Genomic DNA, 24,593 nt, shown 5'->3' on the forward strand with positions numbered 1-24,593 from the left:
GAAATAAACACATGAGAAAATTTGAAACAATCTATTTGATGGAAAACAAGTATACTCTAATATTATTATGTTTGAACAACCTTAATATACTCGATAATATAAATCTATGAAGCTAAAAGTTTAATTTTTTAATAACTTGTGAAATTTTGAAACACAACTAATTCAATAAAAAATATGGTAAAATTATTATGTTTTAAAAAGTAATAGATACACCTCATATATATTATAATATATACCGATTAAGAATTGAAAACAAAATGTTTTTATAAAAATAAATGAAAATAAACACCCGTGCGGTTTATTACTTAATGCAATTAATGAATAACATAACTATAGTATTTATTAGTTTATGAAAAGAATTGTATTTACTACTTAATTAACCTGTTACAGAATCTGGAGGTGCCGACAATTTTCTTAAAACAGAAGCAAATATCAGCTAAAGAGAATTCAATTATAATAATACTTTAAGGTATGTTTTTCTCTGCAGAATATCATTTAGACACATTTAATTTTTAACAGCTGTATTAGTAAATTTTATACAAATTGTAACAATATATTTGAGGTTGTATTCTATTCTTTTATTTTATATTTAATGTCTAATTGGGATATGTTTAAGATATTTTCTCATTAAAAGATTTTATTTCTTGTAATTTATGAGTATTTTGCGTTGATTGAGTTTGAAGTTTGAACAAGACTATCAATACAACTTCTATTAAAACTTATTTGGTCAATCATACAAATGATATGAAAGCTTTGTGTATAAAGTCTCATTATAAATGGAAGGTTTACTAGAAACTTAAAAGCAATTAGCAATGTGTTGACCATTGACTAAGTTCATTATTCAACAGTTTTCAGTTTGGAAAACATTCTCCAAGCCACTGGTTCATATTCTGTTGCATTTTGAATTTATAACTTCTTGGTCCGATCCGATTGGGACAGAAGTTTTAGAAAAGAAAAAGATGAAAAAATCGAAAAAGTCGCATCCTTCTTTTAAAAACAAAAGTGAGAATTATATAATAGCAGGAGGATATGCCTAACACGTTCCAAGGCCATTATAGTATAGTTGTCAACAATCAAAGAGGGATCTGGTCTTCAGTGAAACAAATATTTATAGTATTCGGTTTTTTTCTTTTTCTTGAAAAGATCATTGCATATAAACCGAAATAGATTTGAAAGCAACCCATAAAAGCGAAAAAGTCAACGTTAGAACAAAAACCAAATATGATAATATCACTATCTATTACCTATTTGTTCTCTGACCAGAGCAAATAATAGGAGATCGAGTAAAGAACAACAGATTTTAGAAAATTGATCACAATGTCCAAGATATGTTGAGTTAGAGAGGGAGCTTCAAGAGCCGGTCCAGAGCGTGCCATGTTGGCCTGTTGGGGTCTGATGGTTATAATCGTGTCGTCCATTAGCTTCAAATTTTAAAGGATAGAGGAAACTACAGCGAAATATCTGTTACAAAAAAATATTTATAAACAGTTAGAAAAACTAACGAAATACATCACAACAATTATCTTTTATATTAAAACAGAGGTCACAACTTGATTTATGTGTGATTTTTTTAAAAATAGACATAATTGACATATTCCTAGAAAGTCATATTACATTTAATCTCTAATCTTATCATTTAAATTTTGGGCCTATCAAAATTTTTTATTGGGCTATCAATAATTGGATTTAAACAATATATGATCCATTTGATTTATAGATAGTATAAATTAAATATATATGTAATTTAATGTTGTAATACTATACCTCCATATGTTAAATATTAAAATATTTGTCGATGTTAACTTTTAAAATTATGAAGATTTTTTTTTTTAATAACAAAATCATATTATCTAACAATGATTAATTTTTACTACCTTAAACCAATGAAAACAACTTTTAAATTATATAGTTTATTAAAAATTAAACAAAAACTAAATGTTTAATTATTTACTCGATAATATAAATCTATGAAGCGAAAAGTTTAATTTTTTAAAAAACTTTCTAAATTTGTGATATATTAAAACAGAAGTCACAACCTTGATTCATGTGTGATTTTTTTTTAAAAAAATAGACCTAATGAACATATTCTTAGAAAGTCATGTTACATTTAATCTCTAATCTTATCATTTAAATTTTGGACCTACCAGAAATTTTTATTGGGCTATCAATAATTAGATTTAAATAATTGATGATCCATTGGATTTATAGATAGTATAAATTAAATATATATAGTTTAATATTGTAATACTATACCTCCATATGTTAAATATTTAAATATTTTTCGATGTTAACTTTTGAAATTATGAAGATTTTTTTTTTAAATAACAAAAATCATATTATCTAACAATGATTAATCTATACTACCTTAAACCAATGAAAACAAATTTTAAATTATATAGTTTATTTTAAAAATTAAACAAAAACTAAATGTTTTATTATTTACTCGATAATATAAATCTATGAATCGAAAAGTTTAATTTTTTAAAAACTTTCTAAATTTTTGAAATGTTTCAATATCTTTGAATATGACAGTAAAACAATATTTTACTAATCTTTATATATATAGTTACAATTTTAATAATGAAGTTAATAATCCAAAAATGTATATATAGAATAAGATACAATACATGTGAAAGTTTGAAATAATCTATTTAATAAAAAAAAATACCGTATATTACAATATATACCAATTTAGAATTAAAAATAAAATATTTATATAAAAATAAATGAAAACAAAAACCCGCGCGGGCGCGGCTCGAGATCTATTATTACTTTTAAGGGATACGTAAATTGAAATAGTAAGTTGTACATTTACATTGATTGCATTAAATTGATAGAACTAATTTGGTGAACTTCTAATCTATCTATCTATTATCTATCTATCTATTATTATAAAGCTTTGTTTACTTCCCTCACAGCGCGTGACGTCAGCATTCAACTAGGAAAATCGGCATCCGTCATCTCGACACGTGTCCTTAGTGTGCTAAACGTGCCGTTTCATTTATTCGCTACGTTTGTGGGCTTTGTCGCGTGTTGTGTGTTTGGGCCGTGAAGTGTGAAGAAATGTGTCGTCTCTAATCCTGATTTGCAGAGAAGAAACGAGATCCTCTTCCGTCTTCGTGCGACGGTGACTCTATGTCGTTTCCGCTTTCTCTTACCTTTTGAAACGGTTTGAGTAAAGAGCCCGTGTTTAATCTCATTGATTCACCCATCCACTACGTCATCATCAATTCCCTTTTTCGATCTCAAAGTCGGTGATTTCAGTATAAATAAGTGTGAGTATTCCTCTCCTTCATCTCATCTTAGCTTCGTATCTCATACAGAAAGATTGTGTTATGGCTAATTCTAGGGTTTTCTTCTCCGATCTGAAGTCCGGCAACTGCTCCTCCGTCGTCAAGGCTAGGCTTCTGCGGTTTTGGGTCGATATGCTTCGTATCTCTTTTGTTTCGTCATGAAAAGTAAGTACTCTCTCTTTTTTTTTTTTGATTCATACACTCTTATAATGGTTTGAATCTCTTGCAGGCGTTTCAAGGAGTGTCCTCATCCAGATGATAAGCAGAGGAACCAACTTAGCAGAGAATAGGGTTTGGCTCCAAGGCAAATCAAGTTCTGGTTCCAGAACAGAAGAAAGGTTATGTGTCTTAATATCTCTCTCTTTTGTGTGTTTAAAACTTTGTCTGAATAAGATTTGTTCATACTGTATCTGTAGGCGCAACATGAGAGACCAGATAACAATGCACTAAAGGCAGAGAACGACAAGAGTCGATGTGAGAACATAGCCATTAAAGAAGCACTCAAGCATGCTATATTCAAAGCACACAAGCAAGCAAGGACCCAAATCACTCAAGAGAAAGGAAGGAGCGTTAAGCAGATCAGAGCAGTGAACATTTTGTTGGAATTAATTCTCTTTTTAAGTTTTATTTTATGGAGAATTATTTATTTTTAATTTTAATGGTTTAGGATAATTACAAAGAATAGAAGAATCTGAATGATTTTATGATTTATATGTCCTAATCCCTAATCTTACGTGTAGGTTCAGACTACGCCTTACGTTGGCGAGGCGGTATGAAGCGACTCTATAGCTTAGAGGCGAGCTTGACCTTCCCATCGCCTCAATGGTTGAAGCGCTTTTTTGAACCCAGAGCCCAAGAGAAAATGTTAAAGACGGTTGGATCCAGATCGATAGCTGCTAGGGGGAAGAAAGGTTCAGAAATAACACGTAAGAAACTGTTGGAATGAAAAACTTTATAAAGATGGAGAAAGTGTTTAAGTGTTTGAAGAGAAAGAAGTTTTGCGAAGAAGAAAGATTATATAACTTAGAAGAGGATTTTATTACTTGTTACAAACTTGGATTATTTCTTGGTGATACAAAATGAAAGGGGAGTGGAGGTATTTATAGTCTTCAAAATACAAAATATCTTACATATTTTGATCCTAAATCTAGAGAATTCTACCATAATATCTAAGATTTTTTATTATAATTATCTAGATAATTCTATGAGAATATCTAGATTTTTATTCTAAGGAGGTGAAGGATGATTCTAGATATTGGACTAAGTTTGGACTAAAATGATTAGTAAATTATTAGCCCAAAATGTGATCCAAATCAAGTTTAATTTTCAACACCCCCTCTTAAACTTGATTTGGTTACTCCTAGCAAACTCCTCATCTTGATAAAGTCTTCTCGCTTGAGTGGCTTGGTGAAGATATCAGCTACTTGATCATTTGTCTTCACATACTTTAACTGCACATCCATCTTGGTAACACATTCTCTAATGTAGTGATAACGAGTATCGATGTGCTTACTCCGATCATGGAAGACTGGATTCTTCGCCAATGCTATTGCCGACCTGTTATCCACAAAGATCTTTGTTGGCTCCTCTTGTGGTAGGTTCAACTCCTTTAGCAAGTTTCGTAACCAAATGGCATGGCAAACACATGAAGTAGCTGCCACATACTCCGCTTCACAAGTAGAAAGAGTGACAATTGGTTGCTTCTTTGACATCCATGTGAAAGCGGTTTCTCCAATGAAAAACACGAAGCCACTTGTGCTTTTCTGGTCATCTACGTCTCCACCCCAATCGCTATCGCTATATCCAACAAGCTTGTAATCGTCAGAAATAGAGTAATACAAGCCAAAGTTGATTGTACCTTTGATATAGCGTAGGATCCTCTTGGCTGCCTTGAAATGAGTTGTTGTTGGATGCTCCATGTATCGACTCACAACTCCAACTGCGTGTAGGATGTCGGGCCTTGTGCACGTTAGATATCGTAAGCTTCCAACCAAACTCTTAAAGAGTGTTGGATTCACACTCTCTCCTTCTTCTTCATTTGATAACTTGACTCCACATTCTATTGGCGGGCAAACTGGATTTGGGTCATCCATCTTGAACTTCTTAAGCACCTCTTTAGCATAGCCTTCTTGAGTAATGAAGATTCCATTTTCTTCTTGCTTTACTTCAATGCCAAGGTAGTATGACATCAATCCAATGTCGGTCATCTCGAACTCCTTTCTCATCTCCATCTTGAAATCTTCAAACATAATCGGATGGTTGCCAGTGAATATCAAGTCATCAACATATAAGCATGCAATCAATATATCGTTGTTTTGAGTTTTGATATAAAGTTCATGCTCATATAGACACTTGATGAAGCATTTCTCCTTGAAGTACTTATCAATCCGAGTGTTCCATGCTCTTGGTGTTTGCTTTAATCCATAAAGCGCCTTCTTCAGCCTTAAGACTTTGTCTTCTTCTCCTTCAACTATGTAGCCTTGTGGTTGCTCAATGTAGACTTCTTCCTCAAGGTCTCCATTTAAGAAGGCTGATTTGACATCAATTTGATGTATCCTCCAACTCTTTTGGGCTGCCAATGAAATGATTAGTCTAACCGTTTCTAAGCGAGCAACTGGAGCAAATACCTCATCATAGTCGATCCCGGCTCTTTGACAATAGCCTTTTGCCACCAATCTTGCCTTGTACCTTTCAACTTCTCCTTTAGAGTTCTTCTTTGCCTTGTACACCCACTTCACACCAATTGCCTTGTGTCTATTTGGAAGTGAAGCTAACTCCCATGTATCATTCTTTTGAATCGACTTGATTTTCTCATCCATTGCACTTCTCCATGACTTCTTTTCTTGGGCTTCTTCAAAGTTCATAGGCTCGCAATCCGCAAATAGACAAAATAGAGTAAGATTGTCTTGATTTTCGGTTACCTCGTAGATGTCTTGTAGACTTCTAAAACGTGGAGTCCTTTCACTTGAGCTTTCATCTCCTTGAGAACTTGTTGTTGGTGAAGTTGGTGGTGTAGCTGGTTCTTCTCTCGGTTGCTCCACATTCTCTTCTTCAATGGATGGAAAGAAGTTGTAGTCTTCATTATTTGATCTCCAATCCCATTCTTCTTCTTCATCAAAGATGACATTCCGACTAATGATTGTCTTCTTTGTTTCAGGATTGTAGAGCTTGTAGCCTTTGGAGTTAGCGTCATACCCAATGAAGATGTACTTCTCACTTTTATCATCTAGTTTGCTCCGCTTCTCGTCTGGAACATGAGCGTGAGCAATGCTTCCAAAGACTCTTAGGTGTGAGACTCCAGGCTTCCTTCCGCTCCAAGCTTCTTGTGGTGTCTTTTCTAAAACACTCTTTGTTGGAGAACGGTTTGATATATAAACCGCACAAGCAACTGCTTCTGCCCACAACTCCTTTGGTAGCTTCTTACTCTTGAGCATGCTTCTTGTCATCTCAAGTATTGTCCTATTCTTTCTTTCCGCTACTCCATTTTGTTGAGGGGTTCTTGGCACCGTCAACTGTCTTCGAATGCCATTATCTTCACAATACTTCAGAAACTCCTTGGACATGAATTCTCCTCCTCGATCTGATCTCATGGACTTGATCTTAAGACCACTTTCCTTCTCAACATGGGCTTTGAACTTTTTGAAATTTTCAAACACTTCTGATTTTTGTTTCAAAAAGTAAATCCATGTTTTTCTTGAAAAGTCATCAATAAATAGAAGGAAGTAGTTACTCTTACCAAGTGAACTTGGTTTGATTGGCCCACATACATCTGTATGTATGAGTTCTAGTGGCTTTCTTGCTCTTGTCTCCGACTCTTTTGGAAAACTCATCTTGGATTGGTTTCTAAGTAAACAACCTTCACACACTTGATTTGGATGATTGATGCAAGGTAATCCTTTCACCATTTCTTTCTTGGAAAGTAGCTCTAAGCCTCCAAAGTTGAGATGCCCAAATCGAAGATGCCAAAGCCAAGATTCCTCCTTGTAGCACATCTTGAGACATCGTGCAATGTCATTTTGAATGTTTAGGACAAACATTCTATTGCTTGACATTGGCACCTTTGTGATGAGATTATTTGCATTATCTTTTAAAGAAAGGCTATTATCTTTTAGTCGAATGTCATAACCTTTCTCTAAGAGTTGTCCTAGGCTCAAGATGTTGGTCTTCATGCTTGGAATGTAATAAACGTTGGAAATGAATTGATGATCTCCATTCTTCAAGCGGATGAGAATATTTCCTTTACCTTTCACTTCCATCTTCGATTCATCTCCTAAAGCCACATCAGTTTTCACCGATTCATCAAGCTCCACGAACATGCTTTTATTTCCACACATGTGGTTGCTTGCATCACTATCAAGGTACCACTTGTGAACCTCATTTGGTTCATCTTTCTTGTAAGCCATCAATAGCATATCTTCTTCTTTACTCCTTTCTTCAACATAGTTGGACTTCTCTTCAACTCTATTGTTGTTTGGAGTTTTGCACTCAGAAGCATAATGTCCAAATTTCTCACAACTATAGCATTTGATGCTTGATTTATCGTACCTTGATTTTGGGTTTCCTCTTCCACGACCTCTTGATGAATTCTCTCCTCTTTGGTTGAAGTTGTCTTCATATGGTCTCCAACCTCGTCCATTTACACCACAACCTCGTCTTCGGAAATGAGCGCCACCACGTCTTAGATTGCTTCGGCCACTTTCTTCCTTGTGATCAATTCTCATCTTGAGAACTTGCTCCACAATATCTTCTTTCTTCTTCTTCTTTTCTTCATAAGCTTGTAGTGATCCAAGAAGTTGCTCCATTGTCATAGTCTCCAAGTCTTTTGTCTCTTCAATCACGGTAACAATGTGTTCGAATTTCGAATCCAATGATCTAAGAACTTTCTCCATGATTCTTACATCATCTAACTTCTCACCATTTCTTTTTAGGTTATTAGTAACCGTCAAGACTCTTGAGAAGTAATCTGAGATGAGTTCTCCTTCCTTCATTTGTAATGCTTCAAATTCTCCTCTTAGAGTTTGAAGACGTACCTTCTTAACTTGTTCCGCTCCCTTGTAAGATGTCTGAAGCTTCTCCCATGCTTCTTTGGATGTCTTTGCTCCAGCAACCTTCTCAAATATATCTTTATCTAATCCTTGATAGATTAGACAGAGAGCCTTCTTGTCTCTCTTCCTTGAATCTCTCAAACCATCCTTTTGTTTTTGAGATAAACCACCATCATTCTCCGGTTCAACGAAGCCTTTCTCGACTATCTCCCACACATCATGTGCTCCTAAGATAGCCATCATCCTAAGACTCCAATTGTCATAGTTTCTCTTAGTGAGCAATGGAACTTGGAAGGGAACACCATTGTTTGCCATCTTCAAAAGGAACTTGTAGCTCTGATACCACTTTGTTGGAATGAAAAACTTTATAAAGATGGAGAAAGTGTTTAAGTGTTTGAAGAAAAAGAAGTTTTGTGAAGAAGAAAGATTATATAACTTAGAAGATGATTTTATTACTTGTTACAAACTTGGATTATTTCTTGGTGATACAAAATGAAAGGGGAGTGGAGGTATTTATAGTCTCCAAAATACAAAATATCTTACATATTTTGATCCTAAATCTAGAGAATTCTACCATAATATCTAAGATTTTTTATTATAATTATCTAGATAATTCTATGAGAATATCTAGATTTTTATTCTAAGGAGGTGGAAGATGATTCTAGATATTGGACTAAGTTTGGACTAAAATGATTAGTAAATTATTAGCCCAAAATGTGATCCAAATCAAGTTTAACTTTCAACAGAAACTAAGTGTTGTTGGGTTCAGAGGTCGGTCTTCTGCGGCTAGACCCTCCTCTTAATTACATGCTGTTTGACTTGAGGAAAGTTAAAAAGTCAGTAGATTATGGTCGGATTATGATTGAATGTGTGTTAAAGATGAATCATAACATGTTCTTTCTTCTACGAATTTCATATCGAGAGAAGAAATTCTCTTTTGCCTTGACAGAAACTCAAGATGGGAAGGTCAAGCCCGCCTTGACAGAAACTCTTGCCTAAAAATTGGCAAGAGTATTGGAGACTTATGGATATATATCCAGGTTGAAGTAGAGATGGTCTAGAGACATAATTTACATGCATCATTGTATCATTGTGATGTTACCAAAGCTGTTGGTGTCCTCAAGTATACAGCTTTTCTATTTATTCAAAATGTGTATTGCTGCTTTAAAGGAATGTAAATTTAAATGATAATTAATTTTATATTTTCAGATGCACACTAAAATTTAGGTTGTCTTTATATCATTCACTCATTTAGTTATCTGTCCACAAAGTTGGTTAAAACATAATATAGTCTCAAAAATATAGTTGTTTAAGAAAATGTTTCAAATATATATGCATGCTACCAAATTCCAGAATAAAAACTATAGCATTATCCTATATATAAATTAATATGGAATAAAAATCTATATTTCAAAAAAAAAAATCTATATTTTTATAATAAAAATAAAACCCGCCATATAAAAACTTGACAAAAATATATAAACTTGAGCAACCTATTGAGATCATCATCTGAAAGAACTTACTTTGAATAATCATGTAACATATATCTTAAAACACATTAAGGTCCAATAATTTATATGCATCATTGTGATGTTACCAAAGCTATTGGTGTCCTCAAGTATACAACTTTTCCATTATATTCATAATATATACTGCTGCTTTGCAACCAACCTAGCGTTTACGTAATAGAAAGTATAGATGTATGTAACATATTTTACAGGAATCTGTAAAAATTAAAAGTATCAGTGCATTGATTTACGGTCATAAATGTCTACATTAAATTTTTTTTTAAAAAAAATATATATATATACATAAAAAGTTGATAAATTTGATAACTATTACTATAGTTAAGCTAAAGCAAACATTAAACGAAAGCAAAATAATAGTCTCTTATAAAAATTTAATAATTAATACGTACGATTTTTTAAATAAATAGATAAATTGTTTTAGTAAAAAATATACAAATTAATTTTTATTTCAGTTAAGAATAAGTTAAACATATTAAGTACTTTGCAAATTATTTATTTCCCGCCCGACGGGCCTATACTAGTAGTTCATAATCCATTGAATTGGGCTCTATCCTGAATTGAAGTTTTTTTATATTTACAGATTTTTGTTAGACTTATTAAGGATACATCAGTTATTTATAATAAAAATATCAAACAAATAGAAACATGACTGGAATAATATTCATTACTAGATGATTTTTCCGTGCCCATGCATGTATATAAATATTTCTAAAGTAAATATACTACAATAATTTATTGCTATTTACTTTTAATTTTAAATTAATTTATAATTGATATGCATCATTTATATTAATAATATTATATTACTTTAATTATACATATGATTTTATATATGTTCTATCTAATTGGTTTTGTTGTTTTACAGTCGATTTAATTATAATTTGGGTAAATTAGATTGCATCTCTGAATTCAACTATAATATTTTTTATTCTATATATTAAAATTTTGATTAATTTATTATTTGCATTTATGTGGTTGTTGTCTTAGATATGTAAATATATTTTATGAAGATTATGTATAACTTAAGATATATTGTGCTTAGAATGAAATAAAAATAAATAAAGTGTCTGATTCCAAATTACATAAATTAATAAAACGATAATACTCTGAAGTCTCATACATATATATAAATTTTACAAAAAAACTAAATTGTAACAGTTTATTAATATTTTAATTTCATTTTAATATGTTTTGAATTGTCTTATGATTTATATTTATAAAATAAATTACTATTCTTATAAAATTATATATATTTATCTTAGTTATATCTATATTGAGTTACATATATTCTTTTAAATTCAAAATGAAGTATAATTATTATTTTTATTATAATAAAGTCAAATCAAATCAATTTTATTTATCTTTTAATTGTGCATGTATTTTCATAATATTTATCAAATTATATGTTGATGTTTTTAAAAAATATTAGAAAATAAAGTTATGATCAATAGGAAGTTACATGCATAACTAGCTGATACATTTTTGAAAGCTTATGAACACATATCAATATTTACAATACTTAAAATATTTTATAAATTATATATAACTTTATGCATTTGATTTATTTATGGAAACCGAAATTTATTTTAAACAATCTTAAAACTGAGAATTCAGATTTTCTTTGGTATTTTAATTATGGTTCTATTAAGTTTTACAAACATGAAAACATAAAATTTAAAATAAAATTTAATATTAAGAAAAAAATAACTTTAACAATGATAAAATATAACATATCTACCTCATTAAACTATTTTGTAAATATTTGATCAAACAATTTTTATTTTTATTTTTTATTTTAAATTTTTATTTTAATTTTTTTAATATCTCTTAAAAATAATCAGTAAACAAAATTGTGAATTTATTTGAAAATAATATTATATAAGTAAAATATAATTTTTCGATATATTTTTGCTGTAATTGGAAAATATTATAGTCAACTAAATATATGAAAATTAAATATAACATTTCAATATTACTAATTATAAACTATTTTAGTCAATTAAACATATATCAGCTTTAATTATTTTATGTAATCATATACGAAAAATAGATAGATATATAAAAATATTTTAATTACTTTGATTTTTTTTTGTATTGTTTAAAATTATGTCTTAAAAGATATAATATTTCTTTTTCTAATATCAAGATTATCTGTGTAAATTGTTTTTAATGAAATCACATTATATACAAATTTATATTTATCATATAAGAAAATATAGATATAAAGAAATATTTTATTAATTCAAAAGTATATTTTATGTTATTTAAAAATATTTTTTAAATGTAATATTACTATTTTGTGAACTTTCCTTTTTTATGAAATAATATTATATATACATATATTTTCGTTTTCCAATTCTTTTTTTTTTTAACTTTATACACAATTTATTTTTTTATTATATGTGTATATTGTTTGGAAAAAGTTTAAAGGAAATAATATTTCTTTTTCTAATATCAAGATTATCTGTGCAAATTGTTTTTAATGAAATCACATTATATACAAATTTATATTTTTCATCTAAGAAAATATAGATATAAATAAAGTATTTTATTAATTCAAAAGTATATTTTATGTTATTTAAATATATTTTTTAAATGTAATATTACTATTTTGTGAACTTTCTTTTTTTATGAAATCTTATTATATATACATATATTTTCGTTTTTCAATTCTTATTTTTTTAACTTTATAAAAAATTTCCTTTTTTTATTATATGTGTATAATTTTGGAAATTTTATAAAAGAAAACTAAATAAAAAAATTAAATAATAGTATTTTAAATGTAAATTAATTCATTAAGGGTATCAATGTAATCAACCATCGTGAGAGTTAACGTGAGAGCGACACATAGGAAATTTACTTCTCAAATAATATTATATATTACCTTGAATTTTTTTGTATTGTTTAAAATTATATCTTAAAAAAATAATATTTGTTTTTCTAATATCAAGATCTTCTGTGTAAATTGTTTTAAATGAAATCAAATTATATACAAATTTATATTTTTCATCTAAGAAAATATAGATATAAAAAAGAATTAATAAAAAGTATATTTTATGTTATTTAAAAATATTTTTTAAATGTAATATTACTATTTTGTGAATTTTCTTTTTCTATGAAATCATATTATATATACACATATTTTTTGTTTTTCAATTATTTTTTTTGAACTTTATAAAATATTTCCTTTTTTATTATATGTGTAAAATTTTTAAAAGGAAACTAAATAAAAAAATAAATAATAGTATTTAAAATGAAATTAATTCATTAAGGGTATCAGTGTAATCAATCATCTTGAGAGTTAACGTGAGAGCGACATATAGGAAAGTGACTTCTCAAATAATATTATAGAGATATGATAAAGCATATATAACTAGGGTTATAGGGGATTAGGGTTTAAAAGTTAGAATTTATGGTCTGCGATTTATGGTTCAAGGAATAAAGTTTAGAGTAATAATAAATTTAAATAAATATATTTGTTAATATTTAAAGAATATTTTTATATTAAATGAATAATTCGTTAAAGATAACTTAGTTTTCTAGATTAATATTTATTTAGATGGTATTTTACAGTAAAAAATATTTAGGGAAATTTCAATTTTATCACACCATTAATGAATGACTATTTTCACAAATACCCTAAATTTGTGATAAAATAACACTAAGCTAATTTTTTAAAGTATTTATAGAAAATTTATAACCCAACCTCAACCCCTTAATACCAAACACTAAACAATAATAACTAAAACCTCTCAAATGTAAGTATATATTTTGATTGGTGGTATATTGTTCAGAAATGCTTCAAACTACAAGCCTATCCCCCTGGTCACAAGCTATATCACACAAATACGGTTTCTCAACAAAGGACTTCTAGTCAAGCTGGTACTCAATCACGAGGACAATCATTTCCTCCCCAGAACAAGAATTTGTTTCGTTCATCTTTAGAATTATCAACCTATAGCTGATGTGGATCTTATCAATTTGAAATTCAACTCCTGCTTCAGCTATTCATTTTGGAAGACCAAATTTCATTCCTGTAAACCACGAAAATCAGTATATTATTAAGGGAATTAATATATGACTAAAGCGAACAACAAATGGTTATCAACCAAAACACAGAATACCATGTTTCATAACTGCCAAGCAATCAAACACCGTCAACAACTAGCGCAAAACAAACACAAAAATAACTAAAGTGGTTTCTTACATCATATGCAATCACTTTTACCCGAAAAAACTAAGTGACATACGGGCATAATCTTTTTACAAATATATATTAGTTTATATCTTAAAAATTTCAAAACTAGTATTATAATATATGATAAAGTTTTTCACCAAAATATATATATTTATTATTGTGTTGAACTTTTTAAAACATTCACATATTAGAAATATTTTAGAAAATATTTTTATACAAATGTTTTTGCTTTTAATATGTCTTACTTTTATTTACTCTTATAATAGAAAATATTATTTTCAGATAACAACACATTATATATAAGAATTATCTAATTTTTTAAAATACATTTTAATTTTTTTTGACAATTTCATTATATTATTTATAATCAGTTATCTAATATAATAAATCTAATATTATTAATATAAATTTGTATTTAATTATATAATAAATGCCTATAAAATTCATTAAGGTTATCATGATTTTAACCGCTCTAACTTCTAACAAGAAAGATCATACGCAAAAAATCATTTCTCAAATAATAGTATAGATATGCGAAACCAATCACATAAGTCTACAATATGAGAGTTTCACTGATATTGAAACAAAAACATAACAAATGAGGATCCGAGAAACCTAAACTTATATCGGTATATTACATCAAAATTGTTGATATTTAACCAATATTATACTTCTAGAGAATAAAAATAAACAAAATTGAAAAAACTATATCAAAAGGGGATATCAAACCCCTAATCTTCATTTTCGAAGAGGATGACATGTGTTTGAGGGGAAGAACGAAAGGAGTAGGGCCAATGGTCACTACCACCGAGGATATAAGCTTGTTCCGACACCAAGTATCTTAGTTTTTCACCGACGGAGAGAAAGAGGATAACGGAGAGAGAATAAATTTTTAAGGGGAAAGAGGGAAGACGGCGAGATACGACGATGACTAAGAGTTAGGCGAAGATACCCGGAGAGAATGTAATCGGGGAGCATGCGAAAACGACAATCGCATTCCATTTTCGATGAAGAGGTGAACAAGTGAGATAAATTTGGCCGATTTTTTAAACTTATTTGTCTTTACGTAATGTAAAAAGAAATATAAGGAAAATAATTTGTAAAATTTATTTAACAAATATTTTTAGTAAAGTTTTGAACTAAATAATTAGAGGGGTTCATTTGAGTTAACATTAATAATATTTTAAGTAGACAATATTCTCCAAATCAGTTCTAAGTGGACAATAGTTCAGTTTTTAATCCCTTTTTAACAAAATTCCCTAAAATTTATCATAAATTTATAATTCTCGTTTATCACACTAAAAATATAGATGTAATCAAATAATTTTAAGTTATCATTCAAACCTAATATAAATATTATAGATATTTTTTTGTTTTTTTATGTTAATGTATGAAATTCATATTCATTTATTTTATTTTTATTTGTTTTTATTCTATTCATTAAGAAGTAAAATATATAAATTTTATTTAAATGTTTAGGTTTAATGGTTAAATATACTTAATTAATCTAACTAAAACACACTTCAGTTTTTCGATTTTGTTCGGTTTATTAAACCGAACCATTTGGTTTGGGTTGATAAAATCTGGAACCAAATGGTTTATACATATACTTTGGCTCGGTTTGGGTTTGGAAGGGTCGGTCTGGTTTGGTTCAGTTCGATTCCGTTTTTCCCCACCTCTAGATATAATCATCCATTTTACGAAAAATTACCTGTTTCTTCTTGATTTTCACTGGAGCAATGAAGATCATAGTAGGGGACATGTACGGTTTTTTATAACTCTAAGTCCTTGATGCCATGTGTTAGGATTTTTCTTAGGGGTGTTCAATCCGGATATCGGTTCGGTTTCGGTTCGGATTTTTCGATTTTTCGGTGTTTCAGTTTTTAAAAAATACCTACCATATTAAAACCATATTTAATATGGTTTGGTTCGGTTTATATACCGTCGGTTTTCGGTTTATTCAGTTTTATACCAAAAAACCGTAAATATATTTATCTTTTAAAATATTTTGTGAATTTTACTTTATAAGATTAGATATCGGCTTTAAATTTAATTATAACATGGGGGATATTTTGGTTTTTAAATAATCTATTTTTTATTTTACTATTTAAATAATCAGTACATATATTTATTTAATAACAGTAATAGTTTTATGGAATAAAAGTAAGAAATATCAGTAATCAATAATACTATTAAACAAAAAAGTAAAAAATATGTTTTTTTTAATTTGATAAAAAAAAATTAGAACTTAAAATAAAATAACTAAAATAACTAAAATAAACATTTAAGTAGGAAGATCATACCAATAAAATAAATTAGGTATATATTATTAATTATATTATATAATTTACATATACTTATACTTTATATTTTAATTGATCGGTTTATTCGGTTTATTCGGTTTGATCGGTTTATATACCAAACCATATCCATATACCACGGTTTCTTAAAAATGACATCCATTCGGTATATTCGGTACTACCAAATTCAAACTATTTTTCTATTTCGGTTCGGTTTGGTTTTAATTGGTTCGGTTTTATCAGATTGAACACTCCTAATTTTTCTTTCCAAACAAAATAGAATCAGAAATTATGCTAAGTGTTTCTGCGTTTTGCTCCCTACTTCTCTATAATTCATTTAGACAACTTTTACATCAATCCCTTTCTTCTTCTTATTCTTGTGGCTTTGCGGTTACTTACAAAACAATGGCTGTGGTTATAAACAAAACATAGATATTTAAATCGTTCCATCCCTGTCAGTTTGTTTTGAAATATATATTGTCTTCTTCCCATTATTATTTGAGCATCCTTTATATGGTTCGCTAACATGATCGATTTTGCAAGTTCCTCGTGCTGAAAATCAAATTTGAATGATCATTTCTACATTATTTGTACAACGGATGCTTAGTTGCAGCTAACATATCAAAACGTTTTTTTTTCTTTTAAATTAGGTTCTCACTACAAGAAAACAGCGGTATTCTGACGGACATTCCGACGGAAAATGAAATCCTCGAAATTTTCCGAGGAATTTCTGAGGATATTCCGAGGAAACCCAAAATTTGGTTTCCTCGGAATTTCCTCGGTATATACCAACGGAATTCCGAGGAAATATCAATCCGTCGGAATATTCCGACGGAATACTGAGGAAAAATGTATTCCTCGGAAAAAACCGATGAATTCCGAGGATATATTATAGCCGTTGGAGAGCCGTTTGGGGATTTTAAAAATTCCGAGGAAATTCCGACGAACTAGCCGTTGGCGTCGGAATTCCGTCGGAAATTCCTCGGTCTGTCGGCAGGATTTCAACTATAAATACAAGCACTCCTCTTCCTCTTCATTCACTCCATATCTTCATCCTCCCTCTTACTCTATTTACACACGAATTTGATTCATAAAAAACATGTCTTCTTCAAATTATTTTCGTTCTTGGATCGATCGACCTCATTTGGATCCGAACACAAGATTGCTTACGGAATAATACCAACGAGGTATAACCGAATTCATGGGGTTATTTCACCGACAACCGGAAGCAAAAACAGGTATGTTAAGATGTCCTTGCTCTAATTGTAAAAATAGAAAGGTTATTAAAGAGTGAGATGTTTGGACTCATCTATATTTGAGTGGGTTTACACGAAGTTACAAAATTTGGTATCATCATGGGGAAACTGATTATGAACATGGTAGTACTAGCGAACCTCAGCCAGCGGTTAGATTAGAAGAACCAATTAGAACGGATGTAGATTATGGTGTAGGTACTGAGGAGATGGTAAATGATCATTTTAGAGGGGAAGATTTACCCAATGCACAAGCTAGGAGATTTTACGATATGTTGGATGCTGGAAAGCAACCATTGTACGAAGGTTGCAGAGATGGTCATTCAGCTTTATCATCTGCTACAAGATTGATGGGCATTAAAACAGATTATAATTTGGCTGAAGACTGTGTGGATGCGATTGCTGATTTTGTAAAAGGTATTCTATCCGAGGATAATGTAGCTCCTGGTTCATACTACGAGGTTCAGAAACTCGTAGCTGGTCTTGGTTTATCGTATCAGGTAATAGATGTATGCAGCGACAACGGGTTACATGCAAATTTTGTGGAAAGCCTCGTTATAAAGATACGAGTGGAAGAGTTCCAGTGCCATATAAAAGGATGTGGTATTTGCCTTTGACGGAAAGGTTCCAGAGGTTGTATCTGTCTGAACGCACAGCGCAACCAATGAGATGGCATGCGGAGCACTCAACAGATGGTGAGATCAGACATCCTTCAGATGCAAAAGCGTGGAAGCATTTCGAATCAAAGTATCCCGAGTTTGCGTATGAGAGAAGAAATGTCTACCTTGGATTATGTACTGATGGTTTCAGCCCGTTTGGCAAGAGTGGAAGACAGTATTCTCTATGGCCAGTCATTCTTACACCATACAACCTACCCCCAAACTTGTGCTTGCGACGAGAGTTTTTGTTTCTCTCGATTCTCGTTCCCGGACCAAAGCATCCTAAGAGATCAATTGATGTGTTTCTTCAGCCACTAATATATGAGTTGCAACAATTATGGGCTCAAGGTGCTGAAACATACGATGTTTCGTGTAAAGAAAACTTTCAAATGCGGGCAGTACTAATGTGGACAATAAGTGATTTTCCAGCATATGGTATGTTATCTGGATGGACAACGCATGGAAGGCTATCATGTCCATATTATCAAGATAACACTGATGCTTTCCAACTAAAACACGGAAGGAAAACGTGTTGGTTTGACTGTTACAGGAGATTCCTACCACCTGATCATCCATATCGTAGGAGTAGGAATTTGTTTACGAAGAACAAGAGGGTGTTTGACAGTCCACCTCCGGAAATTTGTGGGAAAGATTTGAAGACACAACTAAGAGATTTTGGTGCAGAAAGGACGCCAGACGTCGGTGGACATGAGCGTTTTCCGGTAGATGCTGTTGGAGACCTACATAACTGGCACAAAAAAAGTATTTTCTGGGATCTGCCATACTGGGAGGATCATCTGCTAAGGCATAATTTAGATGTCATGCATATTGAGAAGAACTTTTTTGACAATCTCATGAACACGATCCTTAATGTTTAAGGTAAAACAAAGGATAATTTGAAGTCAAGACTGGATTTAGTCGATATATGTGCTCGTTCAGAACTTCATGTTGAAGTCAAGACTGGATTTAGTCAATATATTTTAACAAGTTGAAATTTAAATCTTAATTAATTACATTATTGTCATCATATGTACAGGATTTTCATGGCAGAAAAGAGGTTCGAATATAGATACGCCACAGAGGACGAACTAGAACAAATGAAGCAGAGAGAATTTTCTGGATGGATGTTTACTTATGTGAGTGCTTTAAACAAATTAAAATATCATTTATCACATATTTATAGTAATTCACATTTTTTGATATATAGGTGTCTGTTGGTTTGGCCAGAGGTGAAACATTTGACGATTGGATACGCGAGATGGTCGTTGGACCAAAATTTGTTGTGAAGTCATATCCGAGATTTTGTACTCGGGGATATGCATTCACAACTCAGAAGAGGAGACGTTCGAGTACGACTTATGATGCTGGCGTTTGTTCTGCATCAGGAGATGATGTATACTACGGACACATACATGAGATTTTGGAAACCAAGTATTTGGGCATGGTTGGATTGCGCTGTACTGTTTTCTATTGTGATTGGCACGACAACACTCTAGATCGAGGTGTGAGAACAGATGCATTTGGTGTTACATCAGTAAATTCGAGGCGAAAGCTGCAATATTATGATCCTTTCATTCTTGCTTCTCAGGCCGATCAGGTAATTAAATGTTAATTATTTAGAATGATTCATCATCATGTGTATTAATTTATAATTTTACTAATAATTTTTTAAAAGTTAAAGGTTTGTTATATCAAGTACCCCCGGTTAAGGAACATAGATGATCTATGAGTTACTGTTACAAGACTCAACCCGAGAGGCCGAGTTCAGGGAAGTTCTGAGCTGGAAGACCCACTACAACAAAGCACATCCGGCAACTTAAGTGCAGCAGAAGATTTAGCTGGAGTTGGCCTTGTAGTCGATTTAACCGACTTCGGAGAGGAAGCCGTCGTTCACGTAGAGGATGAACCAGTGATTGGAGAGTTTCACCAAGATCCAGATTCAGATTCATCTGGTGATGATGACTCGGAAACAGACTAGCATCGACTTTTTTTTTTTTTTTTTGGAATATTCCGACGGAACTCCGAGGAAGATAAGGGTTTCCTCGGAATTTCCTCGGAATATTCCGAGGAAATTCCGAGGAAATAGGGGTTTTAAACCGAAAACAACGTTTTGCGGTTTGAATAACACTAATATAACCCTTATTAAGTGTCTTAGACTGATTATGAAGTCAAACATTTGTTCCTTACCCTATAATAAACACTTTTCCGATTGTATGAACGAAATCCCCACAACGTAAGAGAAACACTTATACACTTTAATGAACGGTAAAGGGAATACTTTCAATTCGTTTTGAAATTTGTTATTTCATGGTTTATGATCATCTATACAAAGAATCCTCAATGGTATGCATTACAATTGTATAAGAAATGAAATACGGCAAAAAAAATTGATGTTTTGAAACCCCAAACACTAGTTCCTCGGAATTCCCTCATAATATTCCGACGGAATTCCGAGGAAGATAAGGGTTTCCTCGGAATTTCCTCGGAATATTCTGAGGAAATTCCGAGGAAATAGGGTTTTTAAACCGAAAACAACGTTTTGCGGTTTGAATAACACTTATATAACCCTTATTAAGTGTCTTAGACTGATTATGAAGTCAAACATTTGTTCCTTACCCTATAATAAACACTTTTCCGATTGTATGAACGAAATCCCCACAACGTAAGAGAAACACTTATACACTTTAATGAACGGTAAAGGGAATACTTTCAATTCGTTTTGAAATTTGTTATTTCATGGTTTATGATCATCTATACAAAGAATCCTCAATGGTATGCATTACAATTGTATAAGAAATGAAATACGGCAAAAAAATTGATGTTTTGAAACCACAAACACTAGTTCCTCGGAATTCCCTCGGAATATTCCGACGGAATTCCGAGGAAGATAAGGGTTTCCTCGGAATTTCTTCGGAATATTCCGAGGAAATTCCGAGGAAATAGGGTTTTTAAACCGAAAACAACGTTTTTCGGTTTGAATAACACTTATATAACCCTCATTAAGTGTCTTAGACTGATTATGAAGTCAAATATTTGTTCCTTACCCTATAATAAACACTTTTCCGATTGTATCAACGAAATCCCCACAACGTAAGAGAAACACTTATACACTTTAATGAACGGTAAAGGGAATACTTTCAATTCGTTTTGAAATTTGTTATTTCATGGTTTATGATCATCTATACAAAGAATCCTCAATGGTATGCATTACAATTGTATAAGAAATGAAATACGGCAAAAAAAATTGATGTTTTGAAACCCCAAACACTAGTTCCTCGGAATTCCCTCATTTAAGTATCCGTCGGAATTTCTTCGGAATTTAAGTATCCGTCAAAATTTCTTCGGAATATTTTCATTTAACCGGGCAAATATTTCGCGAAAATTGAAATTGGAATTCCGACGGAATTCCGACGGATACTATCCGTCGGACCCTAGGTTTTATAACCACGAGCCGCTTCTTCTTCCCCATTTCTCTCTTCTTCCTCTGCGCCTCCTCTCCCTCTTCTCCGGCGATTTACCCCTTCTCTCCGACCTCTTCTCCGGCGATCTCCCTTTTCTCTTACACAAATCATGTAAGGACCCTATCCCACTCTCTTAGGTTCTATTTGTTAGGTTTTTGTGTAGATTTGATAGATTTTTGTTAGGGTGATTGGTTAGGATTGTGATTTGGTTGTATAATAGGTTTAGAATTGTGATTTAGTTGAATAATTTGTTTTGTTGAATTGATTTAGAATTTTTTTTATAAATTTTTGATTTTTTTTGTATTTATAAATTCGATTTTTGTATTTTACAAAACGATTTTTGTATATAAATTCGTTTTTTTGGATTTTACAAAACGTTTTTTGTATATAAATTTGATTTTTTGGATTTTACAAAACATTTTTAATATCTTTAAAACTTTTTTTGTGATTAAAAACTATTATTTGGGATTTAAAAAAAAATAATTTTTTATATTTATATTATATAAATTTTTATATTTATTAAACATTTTTAATATTATTAAAACTATTTTTTGTAATTATTAAACTATTTTTTATTTATTAAAACTATTTTTTGTTTATTACAACTATTTTTATATATTTATTAAACATTTTTAATGTCTATAAAACTTTTTTGTGATTAAAAAACTATTATTTGGGATTTAAAAAAAAAAAAAATTTATATTTATATTACATAAATTTCTATATTTATTAAACATTTTTAATATTATTAAAACTATTTTTTGTAATTATTAAACTATTTTTTATTTATTAAAACTATTTTTTGTTTATTACAACTATTTTTATATATTTATTAAATATTTTTAATGTTTATAAAACCTTTTTTGTGATTAAAAACTATTATTTGGGATTTAAAAAAATAAAAAATAATTTATATATTTCTATATTTATTAAATATTTTTTTTATAATTTACAGGTCGAATGATGATCAGACCCGGCCTCGACAGCGTCGTGGTCGTGGTGGTACGGGGAGCCAGTCTCGGGATTCCAGCCATTTTCAGGATTCCCCTTCGCCCCACAGCTCCTACTATACATCTCCCTCTGCTGCACCCGCTCCTGCTCCTCTCGCTCCCGCTGCTGCACCCGCTCCTGCTCCTCCGGGTCCTCCGGGCGTGATGAGTGTTGCGGAGTTGGTTCGACAGCCCGGTCGTGACCATCTTCCCTATCTCACTCCGTATCCACATGGACAGGGTCAAACATGGTAATTAAACATATTTTTTTTTCATTAAAATTTGATTCATTATTAAGCGTTGTTCTTTTTATTAGGTTCAACCGATCCGGGAACGGGATCAGCGCATGGATCAACCGTATGATGTACTCGGCCCTCGACAAGGGACATCCGACTTTCACTGACTTCCCTACCGACAAGCAGCATCTGTGGTTTCGTCAGTTTACGGTAAGTATTCTAATTTTTTACTTATATTTTTAATCTTTAATATAAATTTTCTACTAATTGTGTTTTTTTTTTCAGCAAGAATTCACCTGGAATTCCAATGAGACGCTCTTTATCTATCACCACTTCGTCCATAAAGTTATGGACAACTACGGGAAGCAGATCCACGAGTGGAAGAAGAAGTGGGAAATCAATAAGGTTCGATTTAATTTATTAAACATTTTTTTAATTTATTAAAGTATTTTTTAATTTATTAAACTATTTTTTTTTTTTATTAAAACGTTCCAAAGTCGTTAAACAACACGGTCTGGACGGAGTTGTTTGCGCATTGGGATAAGGAAGAGACGAAAGAAACTTCTTCCACCAACTCCACCAACCGCAGGAGCGACCGTAAAGGGAAAGGCGTCTTCAAGCATAACTTGGGTGCTCAATCTATTGCCTCTCTAGGAGATCGCATGGTAAGTTCAGCCGCTTTTTCTTCAATTATTTAAGTTTTGAAATTTTATTTTTTGTTCATTTCTTCTAATTTCTAATGTTTCTTTAATTTATGTTTTTTTTCAAGGCGGAAGAAAATGATGGCGAGCCGGTTGATGATCTCGCCCTAATGAAGAGGGCGTATACCAACAAGAAGACCGGCCAGATTGATGACGGTCTTGTGAGGGAAGTGGTCAGCCTGGTCCAAACTCAGGTGCAAGACGAAGTGTCTCAGCTTCAAACCGAGGATGACGCTTCGACGGCTTCGACCAACTTATCCCGGTTTCGAATCAACGAAATCGTTGAATCCGTAAGTTCTTTTTTTAAAAGTTCAATTTATTTATTTCTTGATTTAAATTTGTAAATTTGGCTATTTTCAATTTCAGTCGGTTCCAAAGAAGAAGGGACGTTTGGTCGGTTTGGGTCGTCGCACCCGGTCGGTTCCTCCTTCTTCTGCACCACCGCCCTTTGTTGATCCAGAAGTACTTACGGCTCAGTTGAAGGACAAGAATGATCGCATATCTTTGTTGGAGACCCAGATGGCGGCTCAACAGGCGGGCTATGAGGCACAGAGGAGGCAGAACCAGCAAATGATGGAGATGATGCAGATGATGTACCCGAACGAGGTGTTCCCGGACGTGCCAGACCCGTAGTTTTTTTTTTTTCCAAAAACTCGGAATATTTTATTTTTATTTGTGAAACTTTGAATATTAATTAATATGATTTCAATTTTAATTTTAATTTTATATTTTCGAATTTAAATTTCAAAAATTTTATTTTTTTAAAAAAAATTAATATTTTTTACATTCCGAGGAATTGAACCCTCGGAATATACCGAGGGACATCTTCCTCGGAATATACCGAGGGACCCCGTTCCTCGGAATTTACCGAGGGACATGTTCCTAGGAATATTCCGAGGGACCCCGTTCCTCGGAATTTTCCGAGGGAC

The 24,593-nt window shown here is 31.4% G+C and overlaps 1 long non-coding RNA gene across 1 annotated transcript; it reads left to right on the forward strand.

The window, feature by feature from the left end:
* The first annotated feature begins 2,757 nt into the window (after positions 1-2,757).
* LOC106417734 lies at positions 2,758-9,580 on the forward strand. The gene is made up of 5 exons (XR_002662190.2): positions 2,758-3,275; positions 3,350-3,458; positions 3,523-3,631; positions 3,710-4,219; positions 9,288-9,580. It is a non-coding gene; the product is annotated as an uncharacterized LOC106417734 (long non-coding RNA).
* The last annotated feature ends 15,013 nt before the right edge of the window (positions 9,581-24,593 follow it).

Source organism: Brassica napus, chromosome C2 (assembly GCF_020379485.1).
Source record: "Brassica napus cultivar Da-Ae chromosome C2, Da-Ae, whole genome shotgun sequence".
In the NCBI taxonomy this organism is placed as follows: domain Eukaryota; kingdom Viridiplantae; phylum Streptophyta; class Magnoliopsida; order Brassicales; family Brassicaceae; genus Brassica; species Brassica napus.